Below are 13,069 nucleotides of genomic sequence, written 5' to 3'. Positions count from 1 at the left end.
TCCTTCCTCTATGCTTCCTGCTTCCTCACAGGAGGACGAGAGGACGACCCAGAGCTCAGGAGGGAGCGTGCTCATGGGGGTCCTACTTTTCCTGGCAGACTTGGAAGGGGCGGCCCAGGGCAGGATTGACCCTGGGCCTCCCCAGCTTCCTCCCTCCAAGCGAGCCTCACTCAGGGCTCGGACGGAGCCGCGCGCCCTGCCCCATAACCCAGCAGGTTCTTGCCCCTTTCCATGGACACAGCATAGACAGAGCGGAGGGTTGGGGTCAAAATGGCGGGAGGCCCGCGGGCAGCGCATCTGGGGTGGACGCGGAGTTGGACGCTGCCCCATGCTGGGGTTGGAGCGCCACGGCACCCGTGCAGAAGGCTGCCGGAGGGTCGGCTCGCGGGGGCAGGCGGGGCGGGCGGGGATGGAGGGGCGCTGAGTGAGCGCCAGCAGGGAGCCGCGAGCCGAGCTCGGGGACCAAGGACAGGGCGGTGCCGGGGCAAGGGGCTGCTGGGAGGGCAGGAGTGGGGTTGGGTCGGCTCAGGGTGGACATGTGAACATGTAGGAGGTCACAGGAGGCGGGCCAGGAGGGTTCCCAAACAGGACCCCTCCCTGCACAGCCCTCTGCACGGGAAGAAGGTGCCAGGCGCGGCCAGCCTCACCCACCTCCCCACGTGTACCGTCATGGGGACACACAGGCTCTGGCCGGCGACCCTGGCAGGAACCGTCCCACTGCACCTGGAGAGGCCGTGGGGCAGGCGAGGCTGGGGCCTGAGCCCTGTCCTCCGACGAGCCCAGCAGGCAGCTGTCACGCGTCTCCACTGTCCGGGGCAGGGCACAGCCATGTGGGGACGGCACAGCGGCCCGGGACACACTGTGCTGGGCCCCAGGCTGGGTGGGCTCAGGCCTGATGCAGGAGACCAGCTGCTCCCAGCAAGGGCCTCGCTTCCCTGGCTCCCAAAACAGGCTTCATGAACTGGGGAGATGCTGACCCCCGAGACCGGAGAGCAGCATTTCTACTGGACAAGGGACCTGTGTGAACCTCGTTCTCTCGCTGGTGAAGTCATTGCTCTCGGCGCCCAGGCTGCCCATGACCCGGGGCTGAATAAGTGTGCGTGTGGGTGGCGGGCACAGGGCCTCACTGCTGGGGCAAGTCACAGTGAAGCACGGGCAACGCCCCTGAGGGTCCGCCGTGTTTATGAGAACCGGGGCCAGTTGGCCCAGGGTCCCCAGCAAGGTTCTGGAAGAGCCTGAGAAGACCACCCATCTTCCGCGTCACCTGTCCTGCCGTGACAAGCCTGCGGTGGGCTGCAAGCTGATGTGGAGGCCAGGGAGCTCACGGTGGCCGAGGCCACGGAGCACACAGTAGCCGAGGCCACGGAGCACACAGTAGCCGCGGCTGCACTGGCCCACGGGTCCTCCCAGGCGGCCAGATGGCTGGCCCAAGTCCACACCCACACCCGGAACTCCCTGGGGCGCCGGGACTGCTACAAGCGTGCACGGTCTCGTACACGGCCACGGGCCACAGGCGGCCTTCGCACACTTGAAGGGGCCTGTTGTGAGCGAAGCGTGGAATCTGGAGCCTTCCCTGATTTCATCAGTTACATCTGAGCAGTCCCAGGTAGCTAGCGGCTGCCGTGTGGGACGGCCGGACGGGGCACTATGGGGACACAGACGTGGGCTCAGGTCCCAGCTCTGCCGTGCGTGGCTGTGTGACAGGGGGCAGCTCACTTCCCAACCGGAGCTAAGTGCCCCGCCTCGAACCGGGAAGAGCCGCGCAAGATAAAGAAGTGGGCAAACTGGTGTTTTTTAATAAATTAATTTAATTCTAAGCAGGTAAAACCAGATCGTCCTCAGAAGAGCCCGGCGGGCAGGAAGCGCACCGTGGACGTTCGCCGCCCTCTCTCCTTGCGCCGTCTGCCTGGGCCGGCTTTCGGCCTGTGTCCGTCCGCTCCGGCGGTGTCACCGGCGGCACGGAAGTCTCAGCGACAGACAGCAACGACCGCTCTCTGTCGCTCACTCATCCCGGGGTCTGCTCTGCCGCGTCGGACCCGGACTGTGCTTGGCCGAACGTGGCTCCGGGCTGTGGTCACTTCCGGTCCTGCCGCGTCCTTCCCGTCCGTGGGCTGCGCGGGCTCGCTGCTGCCCTGGCCGAGGCCAGGAGCGCCCAGGGGCGAACGGACACGCGGCTGGGCTCGGAACTCGTGCGTCATCCCGCCCACCCACGGGTTACTGGCCCAGGACGGCAGCCAGTCCTGCCCCAGAGCCTGGGAGGAAGGCGTGCGCTCTGCTGAGGCATCTGACCTTCCGGCCCGGCGAACGCTGCGGGGGGTGAGGAGCCCCGAGTCGGGCTCCCTGGAGCGTGTGTCTCGGTGGCAGGGGCACGTGACTCCCTTGTTGGCCCCAGGACCCCCTTGTAATGTAGGGCTGCAGGCACAGCGGTCCCAGGACCCCTCCAGGCCAACATTTCATAGCTCAAGCTCGGTCACCACGGGCTGCTGTCACCTCCCTCGGCCCCTATGGGGACCCCTGAGCAGCCTGTTTGGTGCAAATTCGTGAAGAACCTTGGGATTGTGACGCACTCAAGGGTCATCTTCCAAGAGGCTCCCTGGAACGCTGGCTCGTGCTCCTCGCGTGCTGGTGACGCTCCTGGGGCCTGCAAGGAAGTGGACTCTGCGAGAGAGCTTTCTGGTTCTCACTGCGAGCCACCCACCCTGCCGCCCACCACCGCAGGCGTGTCACCGCCCTCCTGACTTCACCTCTGCTCACCTGACCTCTTCTTCCCTAACCACATGGTCTTGCTGTGCCTCCTAGTCCAGTGTCCCCCCAAGACTTAGCCAGGCCGCCCTAGAAGAACGGAGAAAGATGGCACCCCCCCTTCCCAGGGCTTCTAGGGCGCTTCTAGGGCTTCTGGGTTGCTGGGGTGCACGAAAGCCGGGTTGTGGCAGAGCCACAGTGTGAGCAGTCCTCTCGGACATCTGGCTCAAGTGCCGAACTTAGCAGCCGAGAGCATTAAAAAGGGATTTTATTCCATTTCTCCGCTTCGCTCACTGCTGCCCAGCGCACGTCTCTGGGGACAGGGGTTCCTGGCTCCATCCCAGGCGCACTTCTCCGGCTGATGTCCCCACCCTGGCTCCCACCCGAGGCACCGGGCAGGGAGAGGAGTCCACTGCCCAGTCTGCTGGGCCCCAGGTCACAGGCTTCCAGCCCTGGCAGGGCGCTCTGGGACCCCACGCCAGCCTGCCAGGACCTCTCCAGCCTGACCCAACCCGGGCCCTCCGCAGGGTCGCCTCACAGCCAGGACAAAACCCTGAGGCAGGGACAGGTCTGCGCTTCCAAGAAGAAGGGAGGGCCCTTTCGCCCACCGCGTCTCGCCGCTGGGGCTCCACACACCCCATCCTTCCCCTTCCGACCCCCCGTCTCCACGCTCACGCCCTCCGGTCCAGGAGGCAGAAGCCCAGGCTGCAGCTCCTGCCCTGGGCTGGGGGACCGTGGGCTTGCTCCGGTCCCCCTGAGGAGGCTGGAAGGAGCAGCAGGGAGACCCCCTCGGACTCCCTCGTGCCTCCCAGAGAGACCAGCGGGCATCCCTGCGGACCCCCGGGGCCCGAGCCGACCTGCGGCCCCACCCCCCGCCCCCCGCGGTCGCCGCTGGGGCAGCCGGGCCTGGTGGAGTGTGGACCCAGATTTGGTCCCGAAGGGCAGCAGGTACAAGCAGTTCTGCTCCCCCGAAGGGCCGGCCAACCCCCCCCCCCGCACCCCGTAGGAGTGTCCTGAGGCTTTGCTAACGGAACACTGCGTTACCTCCCAGCGTGGAGGCCAGAGTCTGAGATCCAGACTGGACTCGCTCCCTCCGGGGGGCTTCACGGAAGGGCCCCTCCCGCCTCGTCTGGCTCCTGGGGGCTCCAGGCCCCCTCCGGTCTCCGCCCCGTCTTCACGCAGCCTCTCCTCCGTGTCTGTCCCCCTTCCTCTCCTTGGGGGACACCAGTCCTCGGGTTCGGGGCCCCTCATCTTCGCCATCACATCGGCAAAGACCCTGTTTCCCGGTACGCGCACAATCTCAGGTCTGGGAGGTGGGACTTGGACACATCCGTGGGGGGCAGCGCCCCACGTCCTGCCGTCCTGCCGTCCTACCGGGACCCACTGTTGCCTCCCACCTGGGCCAGGCTGGGGCCCACGAAGGCAGGGACCAGCAGCCCGGCCCTGGGACTGTGACGGAGGGGCAACTCCTGTCCCAAAGGACTGAGTCCAATAGGGGAGGGACAGCCCTGAGCTGCAGGCGCGAGCCGGTGTGCTGACCCCAGCCAGGGGCCCTCTCTGGCACCCAGGGTCCCCCCCCCAGGTGAACGGGATCCAGGGGGGCCTCCCGATGACACAGCTTGGGGTTCAGGGTCTGGGGTGGCTCTAGGGGGACCTTGTAAGCTGTCCTACCTGACCTGGCACCTTTCAGCAGCCCTTGGACCTGAGGGAGAGGTCACACGGATGCCAGCCTCCGAGGGGGGAAAAGGCACGTGTGCAAGCATGAACTCTCGGGCCTTTTGCGGGGGACAGGGCCAGCCCCGAGGAGGCTGGCGCGGGAGACTGCCAGCTCCCGCCTCCCAGCTTCGGGCCCGGGCAGACGGTCAGCTCTGAGCCCGGTTTCCATCACTTCACTTGGAAGGACCCGAAGGCCCCCGATGCGGGAGGGCCAGCGCAGCCACGACCAGGAGGCAGAGGAAGCTTCCAGCCATCTGGAAAAAGGAGCAGAGCAGCCACTGGCCCCCTCGTGCCGGCATCTCCGTCCCGACCCACAGCCCGCCGGCTGTGCGCCCCTGGACAGACAGGGAAACTGAGGCTGAGAGGCGGGGCCCGGGTTTCACGGAGCAGGAGCGGCACCGCGGCCGGGAGCCGGGTGCTCCCCCACACAGCAGCACGTGCCGCCCGTGCACCCACGCACCCCCGACTCCCCACGCCCCGGGGGACCCCCATCGCAGGAGCCAGCAGGCCCCTCCCCGCAGCCGCCCCTCCCTAGCAACCCCCGCATTCCAGATGGTTCCCTCCCGCGGCCCCCACCGTCGGGCTGCCGGTATAAACACAGAGCTGCTTTAGTTACCGAAGGGAAAATACTTTCCACATTGGAAGAGAAGACGGCCAGCCACGGCCCCTCCAAACCGGGCTGCACCGCTGCGGCTGCCCGCTCTCCCACCCGAGGGCCGCCTCCCTGCCCGCCTCCCCAGACCTCCCCCTGCCGCCCCCTGGCCGGGCAGCCCACCGCCTCTCAGACCCCAGCCCAGTCGCCTGCCAGATGCGCCGGGCAGCTCCCCGGGCCTCTCGGACCTCCGCGTCCCTCCTGCGGGACGGCCGCTCGGGGGCTGCGGATGCGTGCGCTGTCCTGGCGAAGGGACCAGAGAGAAGACGCCGAGAGGCGCGACCGGGTGGCACAGTGTCGCCGCGGAGCCCCCCCAGGAGGCAGGAGGGTCAAGGCCGAGGACCCAGGAGGATGGAGGCCGGGCTTGGAGGACACGGGGCCGCGAGCCAAGGACACAGCACCCCTGCAAGCTGGAGAAGGCAGAGGAAGGGCTCACCCCCACCCCCCCAGCTCCAGAAGCAACCAGGCCCACCCGCACCTTCACATCCGGCAGACCTGTGAGCCGGACTTTGGAATCCAGGCTTCTGGAACGGCCCAAGACCCCAAACATGTTGCTCTCGGCCTGTGTGATTTTTTCTCCAGAAATCCAGGCACTACCACCAGGGCTGTGTGACCTTGGACAAGTGTCCTCACCTTGCTGGGGCCGGTTTCCTTGTCATCCATGGGCAGCAGCAGTCACACCCTTGCGGCGAGCATGCGGCGAGCCCCCCACTCCGGCCACTCAGACCAGAGAGCGGCAGGCACTCGTCGTTCGTTCCCGGGACCTCGCACCCTCCCAGGCCCCCGTGGGGCCCAGGGAGCACCGAACACCAGAAGCGGGGAAGCCCAAGGCCACGCGGCCGTCCCTCCCCATTGTGGGTCCTGGGCTCCCCTTAACGCTGGCCCAGGGCCCCTGGCTCCGCGGAGATGGCGGCTTTCCCGGATGCCTCTCTGTCCCCAGGCTGTACTTGGCTTCCTCCCTGGGGTCTGGTGGATTGTTGTCAAAAAATCTTAAATCAAAGGACGAGGCCTTGGGAAGGCCCTGACCCTGCAGGCACATGCGTGCCGATGGGGACTGACGCTCTGGTTTCCCCGCGGGGAGGCCGGGGACACATGCTGCCGCTGACCAGTGTCTGCAGAGGCCAGCAGGCTGTCTTTTGCTGGACACTGGACGGATGTGCAGAATGGGCAGGTGCACGGCTGCAGGGGCCGGGGCGGGGGGGCAGAGGTGAGCAGCGACTGCTGATGGGCGTGGGGTCACCTTGCGTGGTGACAAGATGGAGTTCCGGAACCAGGGAGAGGCGGCGGTCCTGCAGCCCGCGGGTGGCTCGTTCCGGGGGGTCCTGCAGCTCCTTGGTGATGGGCGGCCCTGGGGAGTTCAGCCCGCGCGCTCCCCGGGACTGACTCAGCTCATGCAACTATGCGGAAAGAGCAGACTGAAACTCCGTGGCTCCCACAGTCTCCAAAGTCTACGTTTGCCGGCACTTGGTTCCCGCCGCAGAAGCGGAGAAAAAGTGTCTCCTGAGGGCCCGGGGAGGCTCCCCTGGGACACAGTCGTGCCCGCCGGGGCTGAGTGCAGGCCAGGATGGCGGTGCCCCGGGCTCAGTCTCGTCACGCGGAGCACAGGGACCACGTCACAGCGTCGCTGGCAGGTTTGTGCGATCCGCGCGTCGCGCTGAGTGTAGCCACGATGGGAATGAGCCCCTCACCTCCTGGCCGGCCGCAACCCCCCCTTCACCCCATCTTCCGCCCTCCCCCGGCGGCCTGCTGTCCCAGGAAGGCGTCCACAGCTGGCCTTCCCTGGCATGCCAGCTCTGATGACCGCCCGGCCCCCCAGGGTGGAGCTGACCCGTGGCACTTCCTAGAGAGTCGGGCCCTCTGGCTCCCGCCCACTGGGGCTTCCCGTGGGGAAGAGGGGCCAGCCCAGCCTGGGGAGGTAGGCTGGGGCTGGCGTCTGGGCCTCGGGATCCGAGGGCTGTCCAGGCGAGGGCTTGGCAAGTTAGAGGGCCAAAGGAGCCGGCCAGAGGGAAGCCAGGCTTCGGGCCAGGCAACCTGACACCGCACCGAGCGGGAAGGAGTTCTGCTGAGCAGGCTGCAGGTCCAGAGAGCTCTAGGAGGGGACGGGGATGGGCGGGAAATGCCAGGTCGCCTGATGGTGCTCGAGCCCGTCGCACACACGCTCAAGGCCCCAAATCCGATGGCAGAGCGGCCTTCCAGGGCTCGGCCTCCTCGTTCAGGGTGTTACCCTCCCAGTAGCTCCCTGAGCAGCCCCAGGGATCCTGACCTCTTGAAGCCCATGCTGACTGCGTCCTGCTCGGGTCAGAAACCAGGGAGGGCATCTTTCTACCTCACTCAGAATGCAGACCGGTGTCATCCCTCCTGTGACCGTGACCAAGGAGACCGTGACCAAGAAGTCAGTGAGTCAGCCCCACTGACCTCCGCCTCAGCCCCCAGGAGCCTCCTGCATGTCACTTAAAGCCACCAGCAGGTTCCTGCCCCAGGACCTTTGCACAGGCTGTGCTCTCCACAGAATACCGTGCCTTTCACTCAGGCCTTAACAACACATCCTTCTGGCCTTCTTGGAGAGGCCTTCCCTGCCTGTCGGAAATTGGCTTTTTGCAGAATTAGTTAAGGATCTAAAGGAGGTTGTGCTGGATTGGAGTGGGCTCTACATTCAACAGATGGTATTTTTTATAAGATGAGGAGAGGTTGCACAGATGCCCAGGAGACATGGCTATAGAGGGACTCCAGGGCCCGCAGGAACCTGCCCACACCCAGATTTCAGACTCTGGGCTTCTAGAACTGTGAGAGAATCCATTTCTGCCATTTCCAGCCATAAAGTTTGTTGTGATCTGTTAAGAGAGCCCAGAGGTCTACCAGGCCGCCCCAGCCTACGCGCTGTCTGCTCATCCAGGGCCCGCCCCACCAAGAACGGCGTCCCCCGGTCGGTGGCTCTGTCCTCAGGACAGATGTGTGACCGTGGTGGGTGTTTCAGGAGTGTCCCATGACGCTCTGGCGCACAGGTGCCCTGGGAGATCACACCCCTGGCCAAGCTCCGTGACCTCTCAGTTTCCTCACGTGTGTACCTGCTTTTTGGGGCTGGGACCACGTAAGACCCCCTCCAAGGATGCAGGACAGCATTGCTGTGTTTGTTCCCACGGTGTGCTCCCACCCCCAGAGCACGGGGTCCCCATGCCCGTGCCCACACCTGTTACCCCTGTCCCGCTGGTGACAGCTGTTCTAGCCAGGGCCAGGAGACGGCTCATCCTGGTTTGGATTGGAGATTTCCTGATGACGAGTGACGTCACGCGCCTTTCCGTACACCTGTCGGTCACGGGTATGTCGCTGGCGGGACGTCTTTCGGGCGCTTGGCTCACTTCTTTGGATTGTTCCTGATTTGGGGGGTCTTTTGCTATTGAGTTGTAGGAGTCCATGATGTTTTTTGCACATTAACCCCCGTGCTCACCCCGTAGCAGGCGGACGCTTCGCCAGCATTTCTCTCGTTCCGCACATTGTCTCTCCGAGCTGTTGACTCCTCCCTCCGCGGCGCGAGGCTTCTCGGCTGGAGGTGGTCCCAGTCGTTTATTTTTCTCTTGCTGCCTGGGCTTTTGATGTCAGATCCAAAAGGAGCCATTGCCAAGACCGACGTCACGGAGACTTTCCCCTCTGTTTCCTTCCAGAATGTTTATGATTTCATATCTTATATTGAAGTCTTTCATCCGTTTTCGGTTGACTTTTGTGGATGGCGTCAGATAACGGCCCCACTTCCTTCTTTTGCGTGTGGCGGTTCCACGTCCCCGACACCATGCGCCGGTGAGACCGTCTCCCCGCCGCTGCGTATTCCCGGCCCCCGGTTGAAGACGAGCGGACAGTGTCTGCGCAGCTTTGTTTCCGGGCCCCCCGTTCTGCCCCGCGGCCTGTTTGTATACCAGATCCGTACTGTGTGGATGAGTAAGTCTTCGTAATATAGTTTGAACCCAGGAAATGGGGTGCCGCAGCTTTGTTCTTCTCCTCGAGGTTGCCGTGGGCCTGGGGTCTGCTGTGGTCCCGCACGAATTTTAGGACTTTTTTCTATTTCTGTGAAAAATACCGTTGGAATTTTTCTAGGAATGGCATAGAATCTGTGGGTTGCTTCGGGTAGCACAGACATGTGGACACATGAAAACAGATATTTAAATTCTCCCAGGCCGCCTCCACAGGATGGTTTCCGTGTATCTGTGTCTCCGGTCTCTTTCGTCCGCACAGAGAGCCTCCGCGTCCTTGTTTAAACACAGTCCTTGGTGTTTCATTCTTTCGGAATCGATTGTAAATGGTATCATCTCCCCAATATCTTTCTCAGACGGTTTATTTTTAGCGTATAGAAACACAATTGACATTCATACGTTGATTCTGTACCCTGCAACCTTACTGAACGTGTTTGTTAGATCTAACAGTGGACTGGAAGCATCTTTAAGGATTTTCCATATTAAAATCACATCATCTGTACACAGAGATGGTTTCACTTCTTCCTTTCCAGTATAAACGGTTTATATTTATTTTTCATGCCTGATTACTCAGGCCAGGATTTCCCATACTCGGTCGCATACGCGTGGGGAGCGTGGGCCCCACCGTCTTGTTCCCGACTTAGAGTCCCTCGCTGGAGTGTCCTGCGGGCTGCGACCTCGTCATGCACGGGCTTTGTTGTACTGAGGTGTGGAGGTGTGGTCCTTACTCAGCCCGTTGAGCTTCTCCGGAAAGAACACTGGATCGTGCCGAGTGCTGTTTCCCTGTGCGTTGAGATGATCGTGTCGCTTCTGTGCTTCGTCCCGTGAGTGCGCTGCCCTGAACTGGCCAGTTTGCGCAGCTCGGACCATCCTTGCATCCTGAGATGGACCCATGTGCTCGTGGCGTGTGGTCTTCTCAGTGTGCTGTGGACCCCAGGGTGCTAGCATCTGGCTGTGGGTTTCTGCGTACGTCTTCTTCCAGGGATATTGGTCTATGGTTTTCCCGTGCTGACATTGCCTGGCGTGGGTGTGAGCCTGATGCCATGCTGGCTTGGAAACCAGTTGGGGAGTGTTCCCTTCTGTTCAATTTTTGTGTAGGAGTCGAAAACGATTGGTATCAAATTTTACTTTAAAATTTGATGGAATCTGGGGCGCCTGGATGGCTCAGTGGGTTAAGCCTCTGCCTTCAGCTCAGGTCACGATCCCAGGGTCCTGGGATTGAGCCCCACATCGGGCTCTCTGCTCACTGGGGAACCTGCTTCCTCCTCTCTCTCTGCCTGCCTCTCTGCCTGCTTGTGATCTCTGTCTGTCAAATTAAAAAAAGTTTTTTTGATGGAATCCACCAGTGGAGCTGTCTGTCTGGCTCCAGGCTCTTCTGTGTTGCAAGGTTTGGGGTTTTTTTTTTTTTTTAAGATTTTTTCATTTATTTGACACAGAGAGAGAGATTACAAGTAGGCAGAGAGGAAGGGGGGAAGCAGGCTCCCTGCTGAACAGAGAGCCCGATGCGGGACTCGATCCCAGGACCCTGAGATCATGACCTGGGACAAAGGCAGACACTTAACGACTGAGCCACCCAGACTCCCCAAGAACTAACATCTTAACAGTGTAGAATCTTATGTTTATTTAGAGAGGTCGTGCATATATTTTTATCCCTAAGTAATTGATTTTGGGCATGTCATTGTGACTTTATTACTCATTTTTTTTAAGATTTTATTTTATTTTAAAGATTTTATTTATTTGACAGACAGAGATCACAAGTAGGCAGAGGCAGGGGGGAGGGAAGCAGGCCCCCCGCTGAGCAGGGAGCCCGATGCGGGGCTCGATCCCAGGACCCTGGGATCATGACCCGAGCGGAAGGCAGAGGCTCGGCCCACGGAGCCACCGGGTGCCCCACGTTGCGAGGTTTCTGATCACTCTCTCATCTCCGCGTTCGTTACTGGTCTGCTCAGATTCTCTGTTTCTTCTCAAGCCAGTCTCGGGGGTTTGTGTGTTTCGAGGAACTCACCCTCCTCTTCTGGATCGATCACTTTGCCGTCGTGGAATCGTCCAATCCCTGGGTGCCTGTGGAGTTGGCTAATTTCTACTTTTACTTATTTGGGTGTCTCTCTTTCTTTCTTAGTCTAGCAAGAGGAGGTCACTTTACCTTCTCGACAGCACAGCTGCAAGCTCAGCTGGGCTCCCCACTGTCTGTCTTGGTTCATTTGTGTCTGCTTTGATGGTCACTGTCCCTCCTTTTGAGGTCTTCTGAGCACCTTCTAGGACAGTGCTCAGCACACAGTAGCCACTCCATAAATGCTTGGGGATTCAGTTGCTGAATGAGGGGATGGGCAAGAAACCAGAGCAGCTCCCCAAGATGCCCCCACCCAGACAGCTCTCCTATATGGACAGAAGCACAGCCCTGAGGCGGGGCAAGTGGAAGTTTGGAGCCCCGTGTGAGGACAGCAGGTCCTGCCAGCGTCGGAGTTCTCATCCACAGCTCCCCTACCAGGACAGAAAGAGAGACGGGAGGGGTGGCACTTCAGGTCCTGGCTTCGCCGCAGCTGTCCGAGGTCCTCTGGAGCCCAGGACGGGAGTCTGAAATACAGAGGCTGGTGCGAACCCAGACCGGGGCACCGGCAGTGCTACGAGCCCATCTCTGTAGTCTGATGGAGGCAGATCGAGTCCTTGTTTTGTTCCTTACCGGCCGTGCAGCCTCGGGTGAGCCACACAAGCCATCCGTAGCCGGCGTCCCTCACGGAGCAGGATGCAGAGTCTCTTGGGAACGCTTCCGGGATTAATAAGGGGACGCAGGGGAAGGGCTTGGAGCCCGGCTGAGCTCGTTGGCACAGGTGGAGCAGCAGCTGCTATTAACAGGCACTAATTTACCTAAACCCCCGTGAATCTGATTTCTGTTTCCAGCCCCCCACAGGGACGGGGCTCCGTAAGCTTCCTCTTCTGTGTCCTGGAACCACCTCTGCCGGCTTCCAAGAGGCCCCTTAGCTCTGCTGTCCCTACATTTGATGGGCAGCTACGACCAGACAGGAGCGCTGCCGGGGGGGGGTGGGTGCGGGAGAGGAGTCGGTCTGGGGACGCGAGCCAGGGCACCTGGGGGCTGGCTGGAAAGACTTGCCCATCCAAGTTCCCTGGTTTGTCTCCCCAGGCCCTGACCTGCCCCTGTGATGGGCACGGAATGTGGACACACAGCACTGTTTCCCACAGATCTCAGGTGTGCGAGGGTGAGCGGCGGGGTGGGGGGCACGGGACGCTGGACAGAGCGGGGTGCCGGCTCCACCTGTACCCACCGGCGAGCTGCCAAGCCCCCAGTCCCACCGAGCCTGCTTCTCGGCTGCACCATGGGAGTGTGCCTGTTTGTGTGCACATCTGTACCTGTATCAGTGTCACGCGTGTGCCTCAGCGTACCTGCATGCGTACCTATGACGGTGTGCGTGTGTGTGCACGTGTGTCCCCATGTCCGTGTGCTTGTGGGTGTACTATGTGTGCCTGTCACAGTGAGCAAGTGTGTGCCTTGTCAGTGTGTGAGCGTGTGCGTACCACGGTCGGTGTGCATGTCTGTGTGTGTGTGTGCCTGGATCCGCGGGCCTGGGTCCGCGTGCATGTGTGTGCTGTGTGCTTGTGTCAGGTGTATGCGTGTGTGCACTTGCGCGTGTACCGGGGTGGACGTGTGTGTGTGTACACAGAGTCCTCCTCGTCATCAGCATCACCATCGCCGGCTGCCAGTGGACTCGGATCAGAGCTTTAGGAAGGGCCAAGTCAAGGAGTGGCCAGCTGAATGCAGAAGGTCACTCGGGGACGGAGCCGCCCTGTCCTCCATAGCCTGTGGCCTTGAGCAGCGCACCTGTGATGACAGCCCGCAGACCCCACCCACCCCGCCCCACTGGCGGCCTGGGACTCCAACAGGCAGGACCCACGTCCAGCTCGGGGGAGATGGGGAGAGAAACACCAGGCCAGCACTGGGGGTTTTCCTGAATCCCACTGTCTCGCTGACCGCTGGGCAGGC

General features: G+C 62.0%; 2 long non-coding RNA genes across 2 annotated transcripts in view; one reads left to right on the top strand and one right to left on the bottom strand.

The window, feature by feature from the left end:
* The window catches only part of LOC309853512, a 108,323-nt gene extending 106,447 nt beyond the window's left edge, over positions 1-1,876 (top strand). The window contains exon 3 of the long non-coding RNA XR_014305771.1: positions 1,819-1,876. This is a non-coding gene — a long non-coding RNA (uncharacterized lncRNA). The remainder of the gene's footprint in view (positions 1-1,818) is intronic.
* A 902-nt stretch (positions 1,877-2,778) lies between these two features.
* Positions 2,779-4,699, bottom strand: LOC309853510. Its single transcript, XR_014305769.1, has 3 exons — positions 4,414-4,699; positions 3,787-4,018; positions 2,779-2,832 (listed from the first exon to the last, which is right to left on the bottom strand). It is a non-coding gene; the product is annotated as an uncharacterized lncRNA (long non-coding RNA).
* Between the last annotated feature and the right edge of the window lie 8,370 nt (positions 4,700-13,069).

Source organism: Mustela nivalis (genome assembly GCF_964662115.1).
Source record: "Mustela nivalis genome assembly, chromosome: 18".
NCBI classification, from domain to species: domain Eukaryota; kingdom Metazoa; phylum Chordata; class Mammalia; order Carnivora; family Mustelidae; genus Mustela; species Mustela nivalis.
The sequence above is the reverse complement of the archived record's forward strand: the minus strand, read 5'-3'. Positions and strand labels throughout refer to the sequence as shown.